We start from the raw sequence: 24,950 nt of genomic DNA, 5'->3' as shown, positions 1-24,950 counted from the left end.
ATGGCTGACACCCTACTATCCCCCCAGCTGGCTGACACTTTACTATCACCCCAGCTGGCTGACACCCTACTATTACCCCAGCTGGGTGACACTCTACTATCACCCCTGCTGGCTGACACCCTACTATCACCCCAGCTGGCTGACACTCTACTATAACCCTAGCTGGCTGACACCCTACTATAACCCCAGCTGGTTGACACTCTACTATCACCCTAGCTTGCTGACACCCTACTATCACCCCAGCAGGCTGACACTCTACTATACCTTAGCTGGCTGACACCCTACTATAACCCCAGCTGGTTGACACTCTACTATCACCCACCTTGCTGACACCCTACTATCACCCCAGCTGGCTGACACTCTACTATCACCCCGGCTGGCTGACACTCTACTATCACCCTAGCTGGCTGACACCTTACTATCACCCTTGCTGGCTGACACTCTACTATCACCCCAGCTGGCTGACACTCTACTATAACCCCAGCTGGCTGACACCCTACTATTACCTCAGCTGGCTGACACTTTACTATCACCCCAGCTTGCTGACACCCTACTATCACCCCAGCTGGCTGGCACTCTACTATCACCCCAGCTGGCTGACACCCTAATATCACCCAGCTGGCTGACACTTCACTATCACCCTGCTGGCTGACACCCTACTATCACCCCAGCTGGCTGACACCCTACTATCACCCAACTGGCTGACACTCAACTATTACCCAGCTGGCGGACACTCTACTATAACCCCAGCTGGCTGACACCCTACTATCACCCCAGCTGGCTGACACCCTACTGTCACCCCAGCTGGCTGACACCCTACTATCACCCCAGCTGGCTGACACCCTACTATCACCCAGCTGGCTGACTCTCTACTATCACCCAGCTGGCTGACACCCTACTATCACCCAGATGGGTGACACTATTATCACCCAGCTGGCTGTCACTCTACTATCACCCAGCTGGCTGACACCTTACTATCACCCAGCTGGCTGACACTCTACTATTAGTATCAGCATTGACTGTGAAGGAAGGGAGACTATGAAGCAAGGGACTCACTGTGAAGCAAGGACTAACCGTGAAGCAAGGACTCACTCTGAAGCAAGGAACTCATTGTGAAGCAAGGACTCACTGTGAAGCAAGGACTAACCGTGAAGCAAGGACTCACTGTGAAGCAAGGACTAACCGTGAAGCAAGGACTCACCATGAAGCAAGGACTCACTGTAAAGCAAGGGACTCACTGTGAAGCAAGGGACTCACTGTGAAGCAAGGGACTCACTGTGAAGCAAGGACTCACCGTGAAGCAAGGGACTCACTGTGAAGCAAAGACTCACTCTGAAGCAAGGGACTCACTGTGAAGCAAGGACTCACTGTAAAGCTAGGAACTCACTGTGAAGCAAGGACTCACTGTGAAGCAAGGACTCACTGTGAAGCAAGGGGCTCACTTTGAAGCAAGGACTCACCGTGAAGCAAGGGACTCACTATGAAGCAAGGGACTCTCTGTGAAGCAAGGACTCACCGTGAAGTTAGGACTCACTGTGAAGCAAGGGACTCATTGTTAAGCATGGACTCACCGTGATGCAAGGGAGTCACTGTGAAGCAAGTACTCACTGTGATGCAAGGGACTCACTGTGAAGCAAGGACTCACTGTGAAGCAAGGACTCACCGTGAAGCAAGGACTCACCGTGAAGCAAGGGACTCACTGTGAAGCAAGGGCTCACCGTGAAGCAAGGAATCACTGTGAAGCAAAGACTCACCGTGAAGCAAAGACTCACTGTGAAGCAAAGACTCACCATTAAGCAAGGACTTACTGTGAAGCAAGGACTCACCATGAAGCAAGGACTCACCGTGAAGCAAGGGACTCACTGTGAAGCAAGGACTCACCGTGAAGCAAGGACTCACTGTGAAGCAAGGACTTACCGTGCTGGTTGTCAGGAGGAAGAGGCAAGTATCGTGGCTGAGGAAGGCACAAGCTGGCCTTCGCCAGGGACGGGTTGAAGCCGGCCTCTGTTAGAGAAGATGTTTGTTGACACAATGTTATGGGCTCTATAAGTCCTGTACAGGTCCTAGTGCATGTATACAGACATCTCTCTCCTCGTCTGTACACATGCACCTTCACACTGTCTGTACAGGTCTGTACACATGCACACTTCACACTCAATTCTTCAGGTGTACGGAGGTAAAATGTTACCAAATTCTTGTTCAGTATATCAAAGTGGCTCATTTTGGGTAAAGGTTGACATTTTACGGGACCCCCGTAACACACGCATGCACGTACGCACATGTACGTTTGCAAGCACACACGCACACACACGCAAAAACAAACACAAGCACACATGCATGCGCACACACACGCAAAAACAAACACAAGCACACATGCATGCGCACACACACACACATATACGTCCAGTCAGGCTAGAACGGATTAACACCTTTTCGTGGAAAGGGGATAAAACTTCACTCATAATCCACTCCCTTTCTTACCCCCTCTCTTACCTGCTGTAATCTGAAGACAACACCTCACCCACCTCCTCTTCACCCCCATCACACGCGCACACATGCACACACACACACGGTCTCTCTGTTCTCTCTCTCTCTTCTCTCTCTCTCTCTCTTCTCTCTCTCTCTCTCTCTCTCTCTCTCTCTCTCTCTCTCTCTCTCTCTCTCTCTCTCTCTCTCTCTGTCTCTCTCTCTCTCTCTCTCTCTTTCTCTCTCTCTCTCTCTCTCTCTCTCTCTCTCTCTCTCTCTCTCTCTCTCTCTCTCTCTTTCTCTCTCTCTTGCTCTCTCTCTCTTGCTCTCTCTCTCTTGCTCTCTTGCTCTCTCTCTCTTGACAAGGGGCAAAATGGCAGGAGGACGCAGCTGGGACACAGGGAACAGCCAAAGTGACCAAGCGAAGGAAATGTTAACCCAAGTTCTGGAGGAATTCAGGAGGGAGATACATGAAATGTGGATTACAATTAACAACCTGCAAAGTGAGCTGACATCAGCAAGGGAGGAGATCAAATCCCTCACAGAGAAAAATAAAGAGACCGAGCATCAGATTATCATCCAAAGGGAAGGTGGGTATGTTGCATTGGAAGGAAATGCCTCTGTACCTGAAACATTTGCGGAAAGACTGAAAAAGAGCTCAGAAGCAATGGACACAGTGAGGGAGGTAGCCATGCAAGCAGCTACCTCACAGAAAAAGCAAGGTGCACCACTCAGCTGCTGGAGAGAAAAAGATCAGTGGTAGTTGTAGGCATCAAAGAACAGGAAGGATCCAACAGGCAAGAATGGAATAGCAAGGATAGAGAGGCAGTACATGGGCTGCTGAAGGAGTTACAGATGGAAGGGGCTGAACAAAGCATTGAGAAGGTTTTCAGGTAGGGCTGGTACAACAAGGACAGAAACCGACTTGTAAAGGTGATGTTTACAAATGAAACCACGAAGGAGGATATTCTCGAAAGGAAGAGTCGTCTGCAGTATGTGGAGGGATACAAAAAAGTATTCCTGCAGAGGGATAGGACGAAGGAAGAGAAAGCCAGGGCAGCAGAGGCAAGGAGGAAGCACAGGGAGAGAGGAGCAAACCAGGAAAGCACAGCCCCCAACACAACAGTCCCAGAGACAAGAGGGGAACCCAAAACAAGCATCACAGGAACACCAGAGGGGAGGGAAACACCACCACCCCCTATGCATAGAAACCCTCCCTTCCCCTTACCCTACCTGCCCCCACCCATCCCTCCCTCCCCCCCCCACCCCATTCTGACCCTGTCACCCCTTCCCCATTCCCATCATATCCCCCCTCCCGCCTTTCCCCTTCTCCCCCTTCATCCCATACCCTCCCTATCCCTCCTCACCCCGTATCCTCCATGTCCCCCCTATCTCCTTAATTTAAGCCACACCCTACCTGTCCCCCCCTTCCCTTAAACACGTACCCCCCACCCTAAAATCCTCTGAGACCCACAGACCTTCTCACCCACGAAACAGCTTCCCACACCAGCAGAATGCTCGCCAAGAAAGGGACAAGAAAATGAACAGAAGAAAGTGAGCTTCAAGGCAATGTACACTAACATAGATGGGATTACAAATAAAACAAGTGAACTCGGAGAATGGACACGAGAAGAAAACTCAGACATAATAGCACTCACAGAAACAAAGCTAACGAAAACCATAACAAATGCAGTGTTTCCACAGGGCTACTATGTAGTGAGGAAAGAGAGAGAAGGGAGAGGAGGAGATGGTGTAGCTTTGCTAATAAGAGAAGGTTGGAATTTCGAAGAGATGGTAATTCAGAATTGTGAAGTTTTCAGTGATTACATATCAGGCACCATAGCAACTGGAGGACAGACAATTATAGTAGTAGTCATATATAACCCCCCACCGAATGACAGAAGACCCAGACAGGAATATGATAGAAACAACTTGGCCACCATCAATATAATAGAGAGAGCAGCTTCTGTGACTAGCAGGAACGGATCCAGACTACGAATCATGGGAGACTTCAACCATGGGAAGATAGATTGGGAGAACAGAGACCCACATGGAGGCCCAGACACATGGAGAGCTAAGCTGCTGGATGTGGCAACAAGAAACTTTCTAAGTCAACACGTCAAGGGACCGACAAGAATTTTTTTTTTTTTTTTTTTTTTTTTTTTTTATTATTTTCTACCACAGACGTGGCCACACATTTACAATGCTAACCAGCATATATACATTTTCTTCTGTCCTCCATGGACAGGGTTAGAGAAGTGTTAAACATACAGTTCAAGGGTTTATTGAACACTCAACCACAGAAGGTGATTCGGTGCTTTTAAAATGCTAAGCTAACCTACATACGTAAATACAAAGATACACAGATTTACGTACGCCCTACATAAAGTATTAGATGTGTCTTTTACATAGTGTCATTAATGTACATTCACAAAGGTGAAATGTAATTCTGATCAGCTTCCATATTTGCTTTATACCCATACATATACATACACACACACACACATACACATACATATATACACACATACATGCATTCACATACATTTGTCTCATTTACCCTGACAGGGTGAGGTAGCTGATAAAGAAACTAGTGTGCAATTAAGCACTTAATCACTGAAGGTGATGAAGGTGCTTTTACAAGCTCAAGCTTACCGACAAGAATGACAGGAGGGGATGAACCAGCCTTGCTTGATCTGATATTTACCCTAAATGAGTCGGATATAAGGGAAGTTAAGTTGGAAGCCCCCTTGGGAATGAGTGATCATAGTGTATTGAGCTTTGAGTACCTGGTTGAGCTAGGAATTATCATCCCCAAAAAAGAACTGGGAAACAAAGGGCTGGCGTACTGAAAGGGAAACTATGAGGAGATGAATAAATTCCTATGGGATATACATTGGGACACAGAACTCATAACCAAGTCCGTACAAGACATGATGGACTATGTCACCCAAAAATGTCAGGAGGCTGTTAGCAGGTTTGTCCCAGCCCTACAGCAAAAAAACAGAGAAGCAATGGAAGAATCCGTGGTTTAATAGGGAATGTATGAAAGCAAAGGAGCTGAACAATAGGGCATGGAGGAACTTCCGTAATAAAAGAACACCAGAAAGTAGAGAGAGATACCAGAGAACCAGGAACGAATATGTTAGTGTGAGAAGAGCAGCTGAGAAAAGGTATGCAAATGATATAGCTAATAAAGCCAAGACCGAGCCAAAGCTACTACACAGTCACATCAGGAGGAAGGCAACAGTGAAGGAACAGGTGATGAAACTTAGGGTGGGCGAGGACAGGTACACAGAGAATGACAAAGAGGTGTGTGAAGAACTCAACAAAAGGTTCCAGGAGGTCTTTACAATAGAACAGGAAGAAGTAATGGCGATAGGAGAGGTGGCAGCAAACCAGGTGACCTTGGAAAGATTCGAAATTACAAGAGATGAGGTCAAGAAACACCTATATGAGCTGGATGTGAGAAAAGCTGTTGGGCCGAACGGAATCTCACCATGGGTATTGAAAGAGTGTGCAGGAGCACTTTGCTTGCCACTCTCCATAGTGTATAATAGGTCACTGGAAACGGGAGACCTACCAGAAATATGGAAGACTGCTAATGTAGGTTATCTTCTTGAGGTTATCTTGAGATGATTTCGGGGCTTTTTAGTGTCCCCGCGGCCCGGTCCTCGACCAGGCCTCCACCCCCAGGAAGCAGCCCGTGACAGCTGACTAACACCCAGGTACCTATTTTACTGCTAGGTAACAGGGGCATAGGGTGAAAGAAACTCTGCCCATTGTTTCTCGCCGGCGCCTGGGATCGAACCCAGAACCACAGGATCACAAGTCCAGCGTGCTGTCCGCTCGGCCAACCGGCTCCCCCAATATGTAGTAGGATGTAGTACCAATATACAAAAAGGGTGACAGACAAGAGGCACTGAACTACAGGCCAGTGTCCTTAACTTGTATACCATGCAAGGTGATGGAGAAGATTGTGAGAAAAAACCTAGTAACACACTTGGAGAGAAGAGACTTCGTGACAACCCATCAACATGGGTTCAGGGAGGGTAAATTTTGCCTTACAGGCTTGTTAGAATTCTACGATCCGGTGACAAAGATTAAGCAAGAAAGAGAAGGATGGGCGGACTGCATTTTTTTGGACTGTCGGAAAGCCTTTGACACAGTACCCCATGAAAGGTTGATGCATAAGCTGGAGAAACAGGCAGGAGTAACTGATAAGGCGCTCCAGTGGATAAGGGAGTACCTAAGCAATAGGAAGCAGAGAGTTACAGTGAGGGGTGAGACCTCAGAATGGCGTGAAGTCACCAGTGGAGTCCCACAGGGCTCTGTACTCGGACCTATCCTGTTTCTGATATACGTAAATGATCTCTCAGAGGGTATAGACTCATTCCTCACAATGTTTGCTGACGACGCCAAAATTATGAGAAGGATTAAGACAGAGGAGGACAGCTTGAGGCTTCAAGAAGACCTGGACAAGCTGCAGGAATGGTCGAACAAATGGCTATTAGAGTTTAACCCAAGGAAATGTAATGTAATGAAGATAGGGGTAGGAAGCAGGAGACCAGAAACAAGGTATCATTTGGGAGATGAAATACTTCAAGAGTCAGAGAGAGAGAGAGAAAGACCTGGGGGTTGATATCACGCCAGATCTGTCCCCTGAAGCAAATATCAAGAGGATAACATCAGCAGCATATGCCAGGTTGGCTAACATAAGAACGGCCTTTAGAAACTTGTGTAAGGAATCTTTCAGAACATTATATAACACATATGTCAGACCAATCCTGGAGTATGCGGCTCCAGCATGGATTCCGTATCTAGTCATGCATAAGACTAAACTGGAAAAGGTTCAAAGGTTTGCCACCAGACTAGTACCTGAGCTGAGAGGTATGAGCTACGAGGAGAGACTACGGGAATTAAACCTCACTTCGTTGGAAGACAGAAGAGTTAGGGGGGACATGATCACCACATTCAAGATTCTCAAGGGTATCGACAGGGTTGATAAAGACAGGCTATTTAACACAAGGGGCACACACACTAGGGGACACAGGTGGAAACTGAGTGCCCAAATGAGCCACAGAGATATTAGAAAAAACTTTTTTAGTGTCAGAGTGGTTGACAAATGGAATGCATTAGGAAGTAATGTGGTGGAGGCTGACTCCATACACAGTTTCAAGTGTAGATATGATAGAGCCCAATAGGCTCAGGAAAGTAGTGGAAAAGGTCCCAATGACCGGCAATTTTGCTTTTTTCCCATGCCGGTCATTGGCGCAGGGGTTTTCTCGAATTTTTTCCCATGCCGGTCATTGGCGCATGGGGTTTTCTCAAATATTTTCCCATGCCTGTCATTGGCGCATGGGGTTTTCTTAATTTTTTTCCCATGCCTGTCATTGGCGCATGGGGTTTTCTCAAATTTTTTCCCATGCCTGTCATTGGCGCATGGGGTTTTCTCAAATATTTTCCCATGCCTGTCATTGGCGCATGGGGTTTTCTTAATTTTTTTCCCATGCCGGTCATTGGCGCATGAGGTTTTCTCAAATTTTTTTCTCCATGCCGGTCATTGGCGCATGGGTTTTTCTTGAATTTTTTTCTACAAGTCGCTCTATGACCCCTACCATTAAGCTCAAGGGGATTAAAATGCCGGTCCCTGGCGCATCCAAATTCCGTTACCCCGGCGACCTTGCACAGACATAACCAATGGTTAATGACGTCACCAGCTAGCCGCTGAGCGTTCCTGCACAGGCACGATCAAGGGGATTAAAAAGCCGGTCTATGAGTCGTGTATTTTGTGATACAACAGTAACCCTGAAACCTAATGTAAAATACCATCAACCCTAAACTATTTTAAATTTCCTATTTACTTCCAACCATCGGCCATTGCATGAAACAAAAGGGGAGCAGCACTGCAAGAAGTTATTTGTGTATTTTTCGACTTCTTCCCCTGTTACCTGTATTTACCCAGGTATTTTCCTAAATCTAAAAAAACAATCCAATTCATTCCTGTTCTGTTTCATGCTGATACGTTTAATAAGTTATTAATATTCCCCTTTACTATAACCATTCAGTCACACCTCTATTATGTCACCCCTATTTCTTCTTCTTCGTCTTTCTAGAGAATGTAATTTGAGCTTTGACAATCTTTCTTGAAGGATCGTTTATTATGCATAGGGCAAAAAATAAAATGAAAAAACTGCTGTCAGTCGTTTATATGAAAAAACAGAGCCCTGGGCATTGGTGATTTCAATGCGTGTTCAGTAGTAAACCAATATTGTCCTTAACCGCATACACGTCTCACATTCGCTCAAAACATACCTCCCACACCTTACTGTGGCATATAACAAATAAAAAAAACTCATTCAGTAAAAGCAAGCCTCTCATGTTTTAAAATATGGCCTTCTGCGGCTCGAGGCGCGCTAAATGCAGATCCCAGGAGGTACACACATAAGTGTGAACTCTTAATCTGGCTTAATACCTCACCTGTACTCTGTGCTTCATCAAAGTTGATATTTAGCTACAATAGCTCGTATTTTCGCTCATTGCTTATATTTTCTGTTATTCATAAACCCTATCAAACCATCCTAACCTAACCTAACCCAACTTATTATATATAACAAACAAATACATTCTTCAGACCAGTTATTGTTGTTGTTTAGTGACATCGTGAAAAGCGACCTCAGGTATAGGGATAAGGTATTACTGGCCATTAGCATATAGGTGTCAAGGTATTACAGCACCTGACTGGTGAACTATGTATGACGTCACCAGATGGCCAATGCGGCCTTTAGCTTCCTACCTGTATATGTACTGTATTTGATGTTATTATTAATCAAAAAATGACTAGACTAACCATCCCCACCTAACCGAATCAGAGGTTTAAGAATATACATTTTAGTCATTCACAACTGTATTCATTATTCAGTGATAAGTTCAAAACTAGAATAGCAACCCAATGTTGTACCGCTATTTGAGCAGAATCGTACGTCTGGCATCATGACAGGTAAGATGACCTGGTTTAAGAATATACATTTTATTATCCACAACTGTAATTATTATTCGGTGATAAGTGCAAAAGTATAACAGCAACCCAAATGTCGTACCGCGATTTTTTGTAGAATCGTACATCTGGCAGCAAAGCAGATGAGCTGAACATAAGAATAAAGGTAACTGCAAAAGTCCTATTGGCCCATACGAGGCAGCTCCTATATATTTCCACCCAATCTCATTCATATTCATGTCCACCCTATGCTTAAAGCAACCAAGGGAACCCACTTAAAGTATTAGTGTACAATAATAGTTTTAATAAATAGCTGTCATTCTTGTTTTATACACAACAGCAATTATGAAACCCTATTGCTAGATATTCTACTATAATCCACAAGTAGCCACCACACATCTGGCAGCACAGCGGATTAGTAGCTGTGTTCATAGGCTAGTCAACTATCCTCACATCCATCAAATAGCTATCCAAATGTCGCACCTCAATTCATCCATCTAGCAACTCAGCTGGATGCTAGCCACTATATTCATAAGCTAATCATTTTTACACCTCGAAAATAAAAAATCCTAGTTTTGCTACACAAATCAGCCAACTTGTTTCTAAACCAACAGTCGAAAATACATGCATACATACCTACACATACTCCACAACCCATACATTCATAGAGAATAGTCTAGTTTTGTGCCACCATTTCCCCCATTCATCAGATGTGATTTGTGCCATACACAGAAAATACAGCAGTTGCACGCCAAATATGCCATTTATGCACAAAATATATTATTTACACTCAAAATATACCATCACACAAAAATATGTCATTTATAGACAAAAATATGACATTTACATACAAAAGATGCCAGTTTCACCCAAAATATGCCATTTACACAATATTGCATGTATACTCAGATTATAACATTTACAGAAAGTATGATATTTGTACAAATATATCAAAATGCTTATGCATTTAGACAATCAAAAATGCGCTTTCACTAAAATTCCACAACTCCACAAACATAATTTTCACAAAATACTCATACATTGTCTCATAAACCAAATACACTTACACCACTAAGGTCTATTTTTTCAGATTACAGAGCTTACACAAAATACACAATTTGCACACAAAAATAGTTGCACCAGTTCCACGTCAACAAATTAAAAACACAACTTGCATAAATGCACTATTAGTACAAAAATTATTATAAAACATGTACAATTATTGCACAATTTGTGTAATTATTGTACATCTTTGCACAATTAATACAAGAAAACTTGCTATATAATTTCTCGACTTGCACAATGACAATAAATACACAAAGGTATAAATAAACAATTCGTCCATATGCAATTACACAACATGCGCAATTAATAAACAACTTTCACAAATATTACACATCTTTCATAATTATTACACAACTTTCACAAATACATATCTAGCTCAAATACGTACAATACATAACTACCCCAAATATGAAAATACACAACTGCCATAAAACACGATTTACACAAATACAATTGCGACATTTACACAACTTGCTCAAAAATAAAATCAATACACAACTGAACAATACATAACTAGCACATATTCATTAAATACACAACTAGAAAATTTCCACAAATACATATACAATTAATACATACGACTTGCACAAAACAATACACAATTTATTGAAATATCATCAATACATAATTGCAATAATCATACGACTTATGCAAAATATATAATCTACACAATCAATACACAAGTATATTAATTGTGCAATATATGTACAAATACAAACACAACCAACTGGGTCAAACAATACACAATTTGCAAGATATTTTTCTAGGTATATTTAGGACATTAATTACAATATGCTGAGTTTAACCAACTCCCCAAAAATCAGAATTTCACATATTAAAAAGGTACATATGACTTCCGATGAGCGCTATTATTAACACATTAATTTTCCATTAATATTTCAACATTATCAGTGCTAAACTATTCATCTAACATATGTCCATTGTTTGTAATACATTCCTTGTTACATCCTCTCCAATCAGGCCACCCATATATATTTATGCAAACCATCTAACAGACTTATTTATTCTAGCCTTAGTTATGTTAGGTTTGGTGAAGTCAGTATTTTATATGATAATTTTAAGAAAATTTGCTATATCTTATCAAAAATGCATGCTATCAAAACCTAAATTCATCAAAATCTATAAAAAAAATATACTAATACTTCACAAATTTACCTAAATTCAACCTAGTAAAAGCTAAACTAACAAAATATGAGCATCCCATATCCTCACATACAAGCCTATAACACCTCTGTCCATACATTACATGAGTTGGCCATATAGCTCGAACCCCAAATAGGAAAATTTACACTATTTCATAAACATGCTAGTTCATGACCCATAAGATATTATATGTATATGTCCTTCCCTACACGACCTCATCTAACCTGACCTAGCATATCCAAACCTGGATTTGGTTAAAGTTGGCGAAATTTATGCTATGCCACCTAAATATGACCTAATTTATGGCAATTTCCACCAAATATACCCAAATGTTGTGTATCATAGCATCACCAAAGCCCATTTTTACCTACATTTTCTCCTATTCCATCCTACCCTACACAACCTCACCTAACCTATCCAGCATATCCAAACCTGGATTTGGTTAAAGTCTGCGAAATTTAAGCTATTCCACATAAATTCGACCTAATTTAAGGCAATTCCCACCAAATATCCCCAAATGTTGTGTATCACAGCACTGCCAAAGCCCATTTTTACCTACATTTTCTCCTATTCCATCCACCCTACGCAACCTTACCTAACCTATCCTACCATATCCAAACCTAGATTTGGTTAAAGTCTGCGAAATTTATGCTATCCCACCTAAATTCGATCTAATTTAAGGCAATTCCCACCAAATATCCCCAAATGTTGTGTATCACAGCACTGCCAAAGCCCATTTTTACCTACATTTTCTCCTATTCCATCCTACCCTACGCAACCTTTCCTAACCTATCCTAGCATATCCAAACCTAGATTTGGTTAAAGTCGGCGAAAATTAAGTTATCCCATACAAATTTGTCCTAATTTAAGACAATTTCCACCAAATATACCCAAAAATGTTTTGGAACATAGCACGGCCAAAGCTCATTTTAGCTGAGTTTTCACCTATTCCAACCTGCCCTAGAAAACCCTACTCAGCCTCTCCTGGCATATCCAAAGTCGGATTTGATTATAGTTGGCAAAATTTATGCCTTTCCCACCTAAATTTTACCTAATTTATGCCAATTTCCACCGAATATACCCAAATGTTTTGTATCTTAGCATAGCCAAAGTTCATTTTAGCTGAGTTTTCACCTATTCCAACCTGCCCTAGACAACCCTACCCAGCCTCTCCTGGCATATCCAAAGTCGGATTTGATTATAGTTGGCAAAATTTATGCCTTTCCCACCTAAATTTCACCTAATTTATGCCAATTTCCACCGAATATACCCAAATGTTTTGTATCTTAGCATGGTCAAAGTTCATTTCACCCAAGTTTTTCACCTATTCCATCTTACCTTACACAGCCTTACCTAACCTGACCTAGCATATCCCAAGCTAGATTTGATTAGAGTTCGTGAAATTTATGCTTACTCACCTAAATTCAACCTAATTTAAGACAATTTCTACCCAATATACCCAAAATGTTTTGTTACATAGCTCAGCCAAAGACCATTTTAGCCGAGTTTTCACATATTCCAACCTACCCTACATAGCCTTACCTATCCCTGACCTAGCAGATTTGATTAAAGTTGGGGAAATTTAAGCTATCGCCATCAAATTGGAGACAATTTCTACCAAATATGCCTAAATGTTGTGTTTCATAGCACAGCCAAAACCTATTTTATCCACATTTTCACCCATTCCAACTAAACCTGGACCCAACCTCAGATGCGACATATACTCAGAGAAGTGATGTTTTTTGGATATGAACCTAAATGCCCGTGCCTAACCTGCAAGAGTCTTGGAGCTTTGTTGAATATTTTATCTATTTTTCTTCGAAAACTGAAGTTTGGGATATGAACCTATCCGCACTGTGCCTAACCTGCTAGGTTTTTTGTTAAACATCGTAACCATATTCAAAGAAAAGTGATGTTTTGGATATGGACCTAACAGCCCCTCTCCTTTAAAACTTGGAACTGTGTTCAATATTGTAGATATAGTGTTGGGTATGTGTTTTGTTTTTACACATCAACCCAACTGTCTTGGACCTAACCTCCCTTCATCTAACTTCAAATTTATCGTAAATATGGAAGGAACGTGTTATTTGTGCATCAACCCAACCGTCCTTGACCTAACCTCCATTTATCAAACTTCAAATTTATCATAAATATGGGAGGACCGTGTTATTTGTGCATCAACCCAGCCGTCTTGGGCCTAACCTCCCTTTACCTAACTTCAAATTTATTGTATTTATGGGAAGGTGTTGTTTATGCATCAACCCAACCTCCCTGGACCTAACCTCTGATACACGAATCTTGGTTCAATATTGCATCATACTCATACCATATTTTTGTTCACATAATTGAACCATCCTCAACCTAACCTCTATTACCTGGGGGGAGGGAGGTTAATGGAAAATATGATAATAATGGGAATTTTCTCTACATCAGTTCAACTTAACCATCCTTAACCTAACCTAAGTTAGAAAGGGATATAACTCACCAAAACTATTTAATTACCATTTACCCAATTTTCCTTATCCTAACCTACAACTAGAGGGTTTAGACCCCCCTTTACCTCGAAATTATACTACATATTTAAGGTAGGAATATATTTTCACATGTAAACCCAACATTCCCTAATTTAACCCTATACTATAATTTCGAGGTAAAGGGGGGTCTAAACCCTCTAGTTGTAGGTTAGGATAAGGAAAATTGGGTAAATGGTAATTAAATAGTTTTGGTGAGTTATATCCCTTTCTAACTTAGGTTAGGTTAAGGATGGTTAAGTTGAACTGATGTAGAGAAAATTCCCATTATTATCATATTTTCCATTAACCTCCCTCCCCCCAGGTAATAGAGGTTAGGTTGAGGATGGTTGAATTATGTGAAAAAAAATATGGTATGAGTATGATGCAATATTGAACCAAGATTCGTGTATCAAAGGTTAGGTCCAGGGAGGTTGGGTTGATGCATAAACAACACCTTCCCATAAATACAATAAATTTGAAGTTAGATAAAGGGAGATTAGGCCCAAGACGGCTGGGTTGATGCACAAATAACACGGTCCTCCCATATTTATGATAAATTTGAAGTTTGATAAATGGAGGTTAGGTCAAGGATGGTTGGGTTGCTGCACAAATAACACGTTCCTTCCATATTTACGATAAATTTTAAGTTAGATGAAGGGAGGTTAGGTCCAGGACAGTTGGGTTGATGTGTAAAAACAAAACACATACCCAACACTATATCTACAATATTGAACACAGTTCCAAGTTTTAAAGGAGAGGGGCTGTTAGGTCCATATCCAAAACATCACTTTTCTATGAATATGGGTACGATGTTCAACAAAAAACCTAGCAGGTTAGGCACAGTGCGGATAGGTTCATATCCCAAACTTCAGTTTTCGAAGAAAAATAGATAAAATATTCAACAAAGCTCCAAGACTCTTGCAGGTTAGGCACGGGCATTTAGGTTCATATCCAAAAAACATCACTTCTCTGAGTATATATCGCATTTGAGGTTGGGTCCAGGTTTAGTTGGAATGGGTGAAAATGTGGATAAAATAGATTTTGGCTGTGCTATGATACACAACATTTAGGCATATTTGGTGGAAATTGTCTCCAATTTGATGGCGATAGCTTAAATTTCCCCAACTTTAATCAAATCTGCTACGTCAGGGATAGGTAAGGCTATGTAGGGTAGGTTGGAATATGTGAAAACTCGGCTAAAATGGTCTTTGGCTGAGCTATGTAACAAAACATTTTGGGTATATTGGGTAGAAATTGTCTTAAATTAGGTTGAATTTAGGTGAGTAAGCATAAATTTCACGAACTCTAATCAAATCTAGCTTGGGATATGCTAGGTCAGGTTAGGTAAGGCTGTGTAAGGTAAGATGGAATAGGTGAAAAACTTGGGTGAAATGAACTTTGACCATGCTAAGATACAAAACATTTGGGTATATTCGGTGGAAATTGGCATAAATTAGGTGAAATTTAGGTGGGAAAGGCATAAATTTTGCCAACTATAATCAAATCCGACTTTGGATATGCCAGGAGAGGCAGGGTAGGGTTGTCTAGGGCAGGTTGGAATAGGTGAAAACTCAGCTAAAATGAACTTTGGCTATGCTAAGATACAAAACATTTGGGTATATTCGGTGGAAATTGGCATAAATTAGGTAAAATTTAGGTGGGAAAGGCATAAATTTTGCCAACTATAATCAAATCCGACTTTGGATATGCCAGGAGAGGCTGAGTATGGTTTTCTAGGGCAGGTTGGAATAGGTGAAAACTCAGCTAAAATGAGCTTTGGCCGTGCTATGTTCCAAAACATTTTTGGGTATATTTGGTGGAAATTGTCTTAAATTAGGACAAATTTATATGGGATAACTTAAATTTCGCCGACTTTAACCAAATCTAGGTTTGGATATGCTAGGATAGGTTAGGTAAGGTTGCGTAGGGTAGGATGGAATAGGAGAAAATGTAGGTAAAAATGGGCTTTGGCAGTGCTGTGATACACAACATTTGGGGATATTTGGTGGGAATTGCCTTAAATTAGGTCGAATTTATGTGGAATAGCTTAAATTTCGCAGACTTTAACCAAATCCAGGTTTGGATATGCTGGATAGGTTAGGTGAGGTTGTGTAGGGTAGGATGGAATAGGAGAAAATGTAGGTAAAAATGGGCTTTGGTGATGCTATGATACACAACATTTGGGTATATTTGGTGGAAATTGCCATAAATTAGGTCATATTTAGGTGGCATAGCATAAATTTCGCCAACTTTAACCAAATCCAGGTTTGGATATGCTAGGTCAGGTTAGATGAGGTCGTGTAGGGAAGGACATATACATATAATATCTTAGGGGTCATGAACTAGCATGTTTATGAAATAGTGTAAATTTTCCTATTTGGGGTTCGAGCTATATGGCCAACTCATGTAATGTATGGACAGAGGTGTTATAGGCTTGTATGTGAGGATATGGGATGCTCATATTTTGTTAGTTTAGCTTTTACTAGGTTGAATTTAGGTAAATTTGTGAAGTATAAGTATATTTTTTTTATAGATTTTGATGAATTTAGGTTTTGATAGCATGCATTTTTGATAAGATATAGCAAATTTTCTTAAAATTATCATATAAAATAATGACTTCACCAAACCTAACATAACTAAGGCTAGAATAAATAAGTCTGTTAGATGGATTGCATAAATATATATGGGTGGCCTGATTGGAGAGGATGTAACAAGGAATGTATTACAAACAATGGACATATGTTAGATGAATAGTTTAGCACTGATAATGTTGAAATATTAATGGAAAATTAATGTGTTAATAATAGCGCTCATCGGAAGTCATATGTACCTTTTTAATATGTGAAATTCTGATTTTTGGGGAGTTGGTTAAACTCAGCATATTGTAATTAATGTCCTAAATATACCTAGAAAAATATCTTGCAAATTGTGTATTGTTTGACCCAGTTGGTTGTGTTTGTATTTGTACATATATTGCACAATTAATATACTTGTGTATTGATTGTGTAGATTATATATTTTGCATAAGTCGTATGATTATTGCAATTATGTATTGATGATATTTCAATAAATTGTGTATTGTTTTGTGCAAGTCGTATGTATTAATTGTATATGTATTTGTGGAAATTTTCTAGTTGTGTATTTAATGAATATGTGCTAGTTATGTATTGTTCAGTTGTGTATTGATTTTATTTTTGAGCAAGTTGTGTAAATGTCGCAATTGTATTTGTGTAAATCGTGTTTTATGGCAGTTGTGTATTTTCATATTTGGGGTAGTTATGTATTGTACGTATTTGAGCTAGATATGTATTTGTGAAAGTTGTGTAATAATTATGAAAGATGTGTAATATTTGTGAAAGTTGTTTATTAATTGCGCATGTTGTGTAATTGCATATGGACGAATTGTTTATTTATACCTTTGTGTATTTATTGTCATTGTGCAAGTCGAGAAATTATATAGCAAGTTTTCTTGTATTAATTGTGCAAAGATGTACAATAATTACACAAATTGTGCAATAATTGTACATGTTTTATAATAATTTTTGTACTAATAGTGCATTTATGCAAGTTGTGTTTTTAATTTGTTGACGTGGAACTGGTGCAACTATTTTTGTGTGCAAATTGTGTATTTTGTGTAAGCTCTGTAATCTGAAAAAATAGACCTTAGTGGTGTAAGTGTATTTGGTTTATGAGACAATGTATGAGTATTTTGTGAAAATTATGTTTGTGGAGTTGTGGAATTTTAGTGAAAGCGCATTTTTGATTGTCTAAATGCATAAGCATTTTGATATATTTGTACAAATATCATACTTTCTGTAAATGTTATAATCTGAGTATACATGCAATATTGTGTAAATGGCATATTTTGGGTGAAACTGGCATCTTTTGTATGTAAATGTCATATTTTTGTCTATAAATGACATATTTTTGTGTGATGGTATATTTTGAGTGTAAATAATATATTTTGTGCATAAATGGCATATTTGGCGTGCAACTGCTGTATTTTCTGTGTATGGCATAAATCACATCTGATTAATGGGGGAAATGGCACAAAACTAGACTATTCTCTATGAATGTATGGGTTGTGGAGTATGTGTAGGTATGTATGCATGTATTTGCGACTGTTGGTTTAGAAACAAGTTAGCTGATTTGTGTAGCAAAACTAGGATTTTTTTTTCGAGGTGTAAAAATGATTAGCTTATGAATATAGTGGCTAGCATCCAGCTGAGTTGCTAGATGGATGAATTGAGGTGCGACATTTGGATAGCTATTTGATGGATGTGAGGATAGTTTACTAGCCTATGAACACAGCTACTAATCCGCTGTGCTGCCAGATGTGTGGTGGCTACTTGTGGATTATAGTAGAATATCTAGCAATAGGGTTTCATAATTGCTGTTGTGTATAAAACAAGAATGACAGCTATTTATTAAAACTATTATTGTACACTAATACTTTAAGTGGGTTCCCTTGGTTGCTTTAAGCATAGGGTGGACATGAATATGAATGAGATTGGGTGGAAATATATAGGAGCTGCCTCGTATGGGCCAATAGGACTTTTGCAGTTACCTTTATTCTTATGTTCAGCTCACCTGCTATGCTGCCAGATGTACGATTCTACAAAAAATCGCGGTACGACATTTGGGTTGCTGTTATACTTTTGCACTTATCACCGAATAATAATTACAGTTGTGGATAATTAAAATGTATATTCTTAAACCAGGTCATCTTACCTGTCATGATGCCAGACGTACGATTCTGCTCAAATAGCGGTACGACATTGGGTTGCTATTCTAGTTTTGAACTTATCACTGAATAATGAATACAGTTGTGAATGACTAAAATGTATATTCTTAAACCTCTGATTAGGTTAGGTGGGGATGGTTAGTCTAGTCATTTTTTGATTAATAATAACATCAAATACAGTACATATACAGGTAGGAAGCTAAAGGCCGCATTGGCCATCTGGTGACGTCATACATAGTTGACCAGTCAGGTGCTGTAATACCTTGACACCTATATGCTAATGGCCAGTAATACCTTATCCCTATACCTGAGGTCTCTTTTCACGATGTCACTAAACAACAACAATAACTGGTCTGAAGAATGTATTTGTTTGTTATATATAATAAGTTGGGTTAGGTTAGGTTAGGATGGTTTGATAGGGTTTATGAATAACAGAAAATATAAGCAATGAGCGAAAATACGAGCTATTGTAGCTAAATGTCAACTTTGATGAAGCACAGAGTATAGGTGAGGTATTAAGCCAGATTAAGAGTTACATAAGAACAAAGGTAACTGCAGAAGGCCTATTGGCCCATACGAGGCAGCTCCTATTCTATAACCACCCAATCCCACTCATATACTTGTCCAACCCGTGCTTGAAACAATCGAGGGACCCCACCTCCACAATGTTACGCGGCAATTGGTTCCACAAATTAACAACCCTGTTACTGAACCAGTATTTACCCAAGTCTTTCCTAAATCTAAACTTATCCAATTTATATCCATTGTTTCGTGTTCTGTCCTGTGTTGATACTTTTAATACCCTATTAATATCCCCCCGGTTATGTCCATTCATCCACTTGTAAACCTCTATCATGTCACCCCTAACTCTTCGCCTTTCCAGTGAATGCAACTTAAGCTTTGTTAATCTTTCTTCATATGAAAGATTTCTAATTTGGGGAATTAACTTAGTCATCCTACGCTGGACACGTTCAAGTGAATTTATATCCATTCTATAATATGGCGACCAAAACTGAACTGCATAATCTAAATGGGGCCTAACTAGAGCAAGATATAGCTTGAGAACCACACCAGGTGTCTTGTTACTAACGCTGCGATTAATAAATCCAAGTGTCCGATTTGCCTTATTACGAACATTTATGCATTGATCCTTTTGTTTTAAATTCTTACTAATCATAACTCCCAGATCCCTTTCGCAATCCGACTTCGCAATCACAACACCATCTAGCTCGTATCTTGTAACTCTATCATCATTACCTAACCTCAGAACTTTACATTTATCAGCATTAAACTGCATCTGCCAATCCTTTGACCATTTCAAAACCCTATCTAGATCAACTTGAAGTGATAGTGAGTCCTCCTCCGAATTAATTTCCCTACCGATTTTCGTATCATCGGCAAATTTGCAAATGTTGCTACTCAAACCTGAATCTAAATCATTTATATATATTATAAACAACAGAGGTCCCAGGACAGAGCCTTGAGGCACTCCACTTACAACATTTTCCCACTCTGACTTGATTCCATTTATACTAACTCTCTGTTTCCTTTGGTATAGCCATGCCCTAATCCAGCTTAATATAGCACCCCCAATACCATGAGACTCTATTTTTGTAATCAGTCTTTCATGTGGCACTGTATCAAAAGCTTTGCTAAAGTCAAGGTATACAACATCGCAATCCTTACCACTATCAACTGCCTCAACAATGCTAGAATAAAAAGATAACAAATTTGTTAAACATGAACGGCCATTTATAAAACCATGTTGCGACTCAATTATTAATTTATGTTTTTCAAGATGAAGACGAATTTTATTTGCTATTATAGATTCGAGTAACTTTCCCACAATAGACGTTAGGCTAATTGGTCGATAGTTAGACGCAAGTGATCTATCTCCTTTCTTAAAAACTGGTATCACATTAGCAACTTTCCAAAACTCTGGCACTCTGCCTGACTCTATTGATTTATTAAATATGGTTGACAGTGGGTCACAAAGCTCCTCTTTGCATTCTTTAAGCACCCTAGCAAACACTTCATCCGGCCCTGGGGATTTGTTTGGTTTGAGTTTTACTATTTGTTTAAGAACATCCTCCCTGGTAACTGCTAAACTCGTCAACCTGTCCTCGTCCCCACCCACATAGACTTGTTCGGCTGAAGGCATATTGTTAAGTTCCTCTTTAGTAAATACAGATACAAAATATTTATTAAAAATACTACTCATCTCTTCATCACTATCTGTTATTTGACCTGTCTCAGTTTTTAATGGACCTATCCTTTCCCTAGTCTTAGTACGATATAACTGAAAAAACCCTTTAGGATTTGTCTTTGCTTGCCCTGCTATGCGAACTTCATAGTTTCTTTTTGCTTTCCTTATCTCTTTTTTAACATTTCTAACCAGTTGTACGAATTCCTGTTCTAAAGTGACCTCCCCATTTTTAATCCTTTTGTACCAAGCTCTCTTTTTACCTATAAGGTTCTTCAAATTCTTTGTTATCCACTTTGGGTCATTAGTATACGATCTATTCAATTTGTATGGTATACTACGTTCCTGTGCTTTGTTTAGAATATTCTTAAATAAGTTATATATTGAATCCATATCGAAATCCCCATTTAAGTCACCTATCGCTGGGTTCATGTCTCGCTCCAAGACCGGCCCACACCCCATACCCAAGCCTTTCCAATCAATTTGACCCAAAAAATTTCTTAGGCTATTAAAATCAGCTTTTCGAAAATCTGGCACTTTAACAGAATTTTCTCCTACTGGTCTATTCCATTCTATGCTAAATCTGATTTCTTTGTGATCACTGCTCCCTAGCTCACTCCCTATTTCGATGTCATTAATTTGCGTTTCCCTGTTAGTTAACACTAAATCTAAAATATTATTTTCCCGTGTTGGTTCCTTAATGTGTTGCGTAAGAAAGCAATCGTCAATTAATTCTAGAAAATCTTCTGCTTCACTATTCCCTGTTTTGTTCAACCAGTTTATTCTGCTAAAATTAAAGTCACCCATGACATAAATACTGTTAGATCTAGATGCTCTAGATATTTCATCCCATAGATGCTTTGCTTCCATTCTGTCTAAATTTGGTGGCCTATATATTACTCCTATTATAATATTATTAGCTTTTTCGTTTAATTCAATCCAAATAGTTTCTGTGTGTGGCTCTGTTTTGATTCCCTCTTTGAGACTACATTTCAAATTGTCCCTAACATATATGGCTACTCCACCTCCTCGTCTAATATATCTATCTGTGTGAAATAGTTTAAATCCATATATTTGATATTCAGCTAATAGTTCTCTATTTTCTACATTCATCCACGTTTCGGTAAGTGCAATAATATCTATTTTTTCTGTGCAGACAAGAGCATTTAATTCGTTAATTTTATTTCTTAGACTTCTACTGTTAGTGTAATATACCCTAAGTGAATTGTTATTTTGCGGACCTTCTCTTTCCCTGATCGTTTTGCCAATTCCTTTCTCCCACAAACACATACTTTTATTACCTCCTTCCTCCAAATCAATTCCCATACCACTATCTACTAACAGTTTAAACCCAAACAAACACCTCTAACCACTTCTTCTAGCGAGTTCGCAACAGCAACAACCCCAGCTCTCGATAGATGCACCCCATCACGAGCATACATTTCATTTCTTCCATAGAAGTGTTCCCAGTTGTCTATGAAAGATATTGCATTTGATTTGCAATATCTTTCCAGCCGGCAATTGACACCAAGTGCCCTCGATATCCATTCATTTCCCACTCCCTTTCTTGGAAGAATGCCACATATGATCGGGATTCCTCCCTTGCTCCTAACTAACTCTATGGCTGTTTTATACCTCTGAATCAGTTCCTCACTCCTGACTCGACCAACATCATTTCCTCCCACGCTAATGCAAATAATGGGATTGTTCCCATTACCAGCCATAATATCATTCATGTTGTTTATAATATCACCAATGCCAGCTCCGGGATAGCAAACCCTTAACCTGTTCCCCCTATCTCTAGCACAAAACGTTCTATCCAAATACCTTATCTGGGAATCTCCCACAAATAATGTTTGGTTAGGTACTTCCTTTACTTTCTGAGGGGCCTGCGCTTCCTTTCTCTTCGTTGCTTTCCCTTTTGCGCGATCCACAGTCTCTCCACAGCACTCGTCCTCCAAAACGTCAAATGAATTTGAAGTTGATATGGCGTTTGAAGGCGGCTTTATCAAAGTCTTCTTAAGGCCCCTGTCTTTCGCAACTCTCCAAGACGAGGTCCCTTTACTGCTGGTCTCCTCCTTCGTTACTTCTCGTTGTTTTTTAAGCTGAGTTCACACTTATGTGTGTACCTCCTGGGATCCGCATTTAGCACGCCTCGAGCCGCAGAAGGCCATATTTTAAAACATGAGAGGCTTGCTTTTACTGAATGAGTTTTTTTATTTGTTATATGCCACAGTAAGGTGTGGGAGGTATGTTTTGAGCGAATGTGAGACGTGTATGCGGTTAAGGACAATATTGGTTTACTACTGAACACGCATTGAAATCACCAATGCCCAGGGCTCTGTTTTTTTCATATAAACGACTGATAGCAGTTTTTTCATTTTATTTTTTGCCCTATGCATAATAAACGATCCTTCAAGAAAGATTGTCAAAGCTCAAATTACATTCTCTAGAAAGACGAAGAAGAAGAAATAGGGGTGACATAATAGAGGTGTGACTGAATGGTTATAGTAAAGGGGAATATTAATAACTTATTAAACGTATCAGCATGAAACAGAACAGGAATGAATTGGATTAGTTTTTTAGATTTAGGAAAATACCTGGGTAAATACAGGTAACAGGGGAAGAAGTCGAAAAATACACAAATAACTTCTTGCAGTGCTGCTCCCCTTTTGTTTCATGCAATGGCCGATGGTTGGAAGTAAATAGGAAATTTAAAATAGTTTAGGGTTGATGGTATTTTACATTAGGTTTCAGGGTTACTGTTGTATCACAAAATACACGACTCATAGACCGGCTTTTTAATCCCCTTGATCGTGCCTGTGCAGGAACGCTCAGCGGCTAGCTGGTGACGTCATTAACCATTGGTTATGTCTGTGCAAGGTCGCCGGGGTAACGGAATTTGGATGCGCCAGGGACCGGCATTTTAATCCCCTTGAGCTTAATGGTAGGGGTCATAGAGCGACTTGTAGAAAAAAATTCAAGAAAAACCCATGCGCCAATGACCGGCATGGAGAAAAAAATTTGAGAAAACCTCATGCGCCAATGACCGGCATGGGAAAAAAATTAAGAAAACCCCATGCGCCAATGACAGGCATGGAGAAAAAAGCAAAATTGCCGGTCATTGGGACCTTTTCCACTACTCAGGAACCTGTACACCTGTTGATTGACGGTTGAGAGGCGGGACCAAAGAGACAGAGCTCAACCCCGCAAGCACAACTAGGTCAGTACAACTAGGTGAGTACTGTGTGTATAGGTCTGTACTCATGTACCTTCACACTGTCTGTACAGGTCTGTACTCATGTACCTTCACACTGTCTGTACAGGTCTGAACTCATGTACCTTCACACTGTCTGTACAGGTCTGTACTCATGTACCTTCACACTGTCTGTACAGGTCTGTACTCATGTACCTTCACACTGTCTGTATAGGTCTGTACTCATGTACCTTCACACTGTCTGGACAGGTCTGTACTCATGCACCATCACACTGTCTGTACTCATGTACCTTCACACTGTCTGTACAGGTCTGTACTCATGCACCATCACACTGTCTGTACAGGTCTGTACTCATGCACCATCACACTGTCTGTACAGGTCTGTACTCATGCACCATCACACTGTCTGTACAGGTCTGTACTCATGTACCTTCACACTGTCTGTACAGGTCTGTACTCATGCACCATCACACTGTCTGTACAGGTCTGTACTCATGCACCATCACACTGTCTGTACAGGTCTGTACTCATGCACCTTCACACTGTCTGTACAGGTCTGTACTCATGTACCTTCACACTGT

At 40.1% G+C, this 24,950-nt stretch overlaps 1 protein-coding gene across 2 annotated transcripts in view; it reads right to left on the bottom strand.

Annotated features, from left to right (window-relative positions):
* LOC138350992 (galactoside alpha-(1,2)-fucosyltransferase 1-like) overlaps positions 1 to 24,950 on the bottom strand; it is a 440,933-nt gene that overhangs the window by 147,899 nt on the left and 268,084 nt on the right. For both annotated transcript variants that reach the window (XM_069302468.1, XM_069302461.1), the window contains exon 2: positions 1,918 to 2,004. The gene's annotated coding sequence lies outside the window, so the exon portion shown is untranslated. The remainder of the gene's footprint in view (positions 1 to 1,917; positions 2,005 to 24,950) is intronic.

The sequence above is a fragment of the Procambarus clarkii genome, chromosome 5 (assembly GCF_040958095.1).
Source record: "Procambarus clarkii isolate CNS0578487 chromosome 5, FALCON_Pclarkii_2.0, whole genome shotgun sequence".
NCBI classification, from domain to species: Eukaryota; Metazoa; Arthropoda; class Malacostraca; order Decapoda; family Cambaridae; genus Procambarus; species Procambarus clarkii.
The sequence above is the reverse complement of the archived record's forward strand: the minus strand, read 5'-3'. Positions and strand labels throughout refer to the sequence as shown.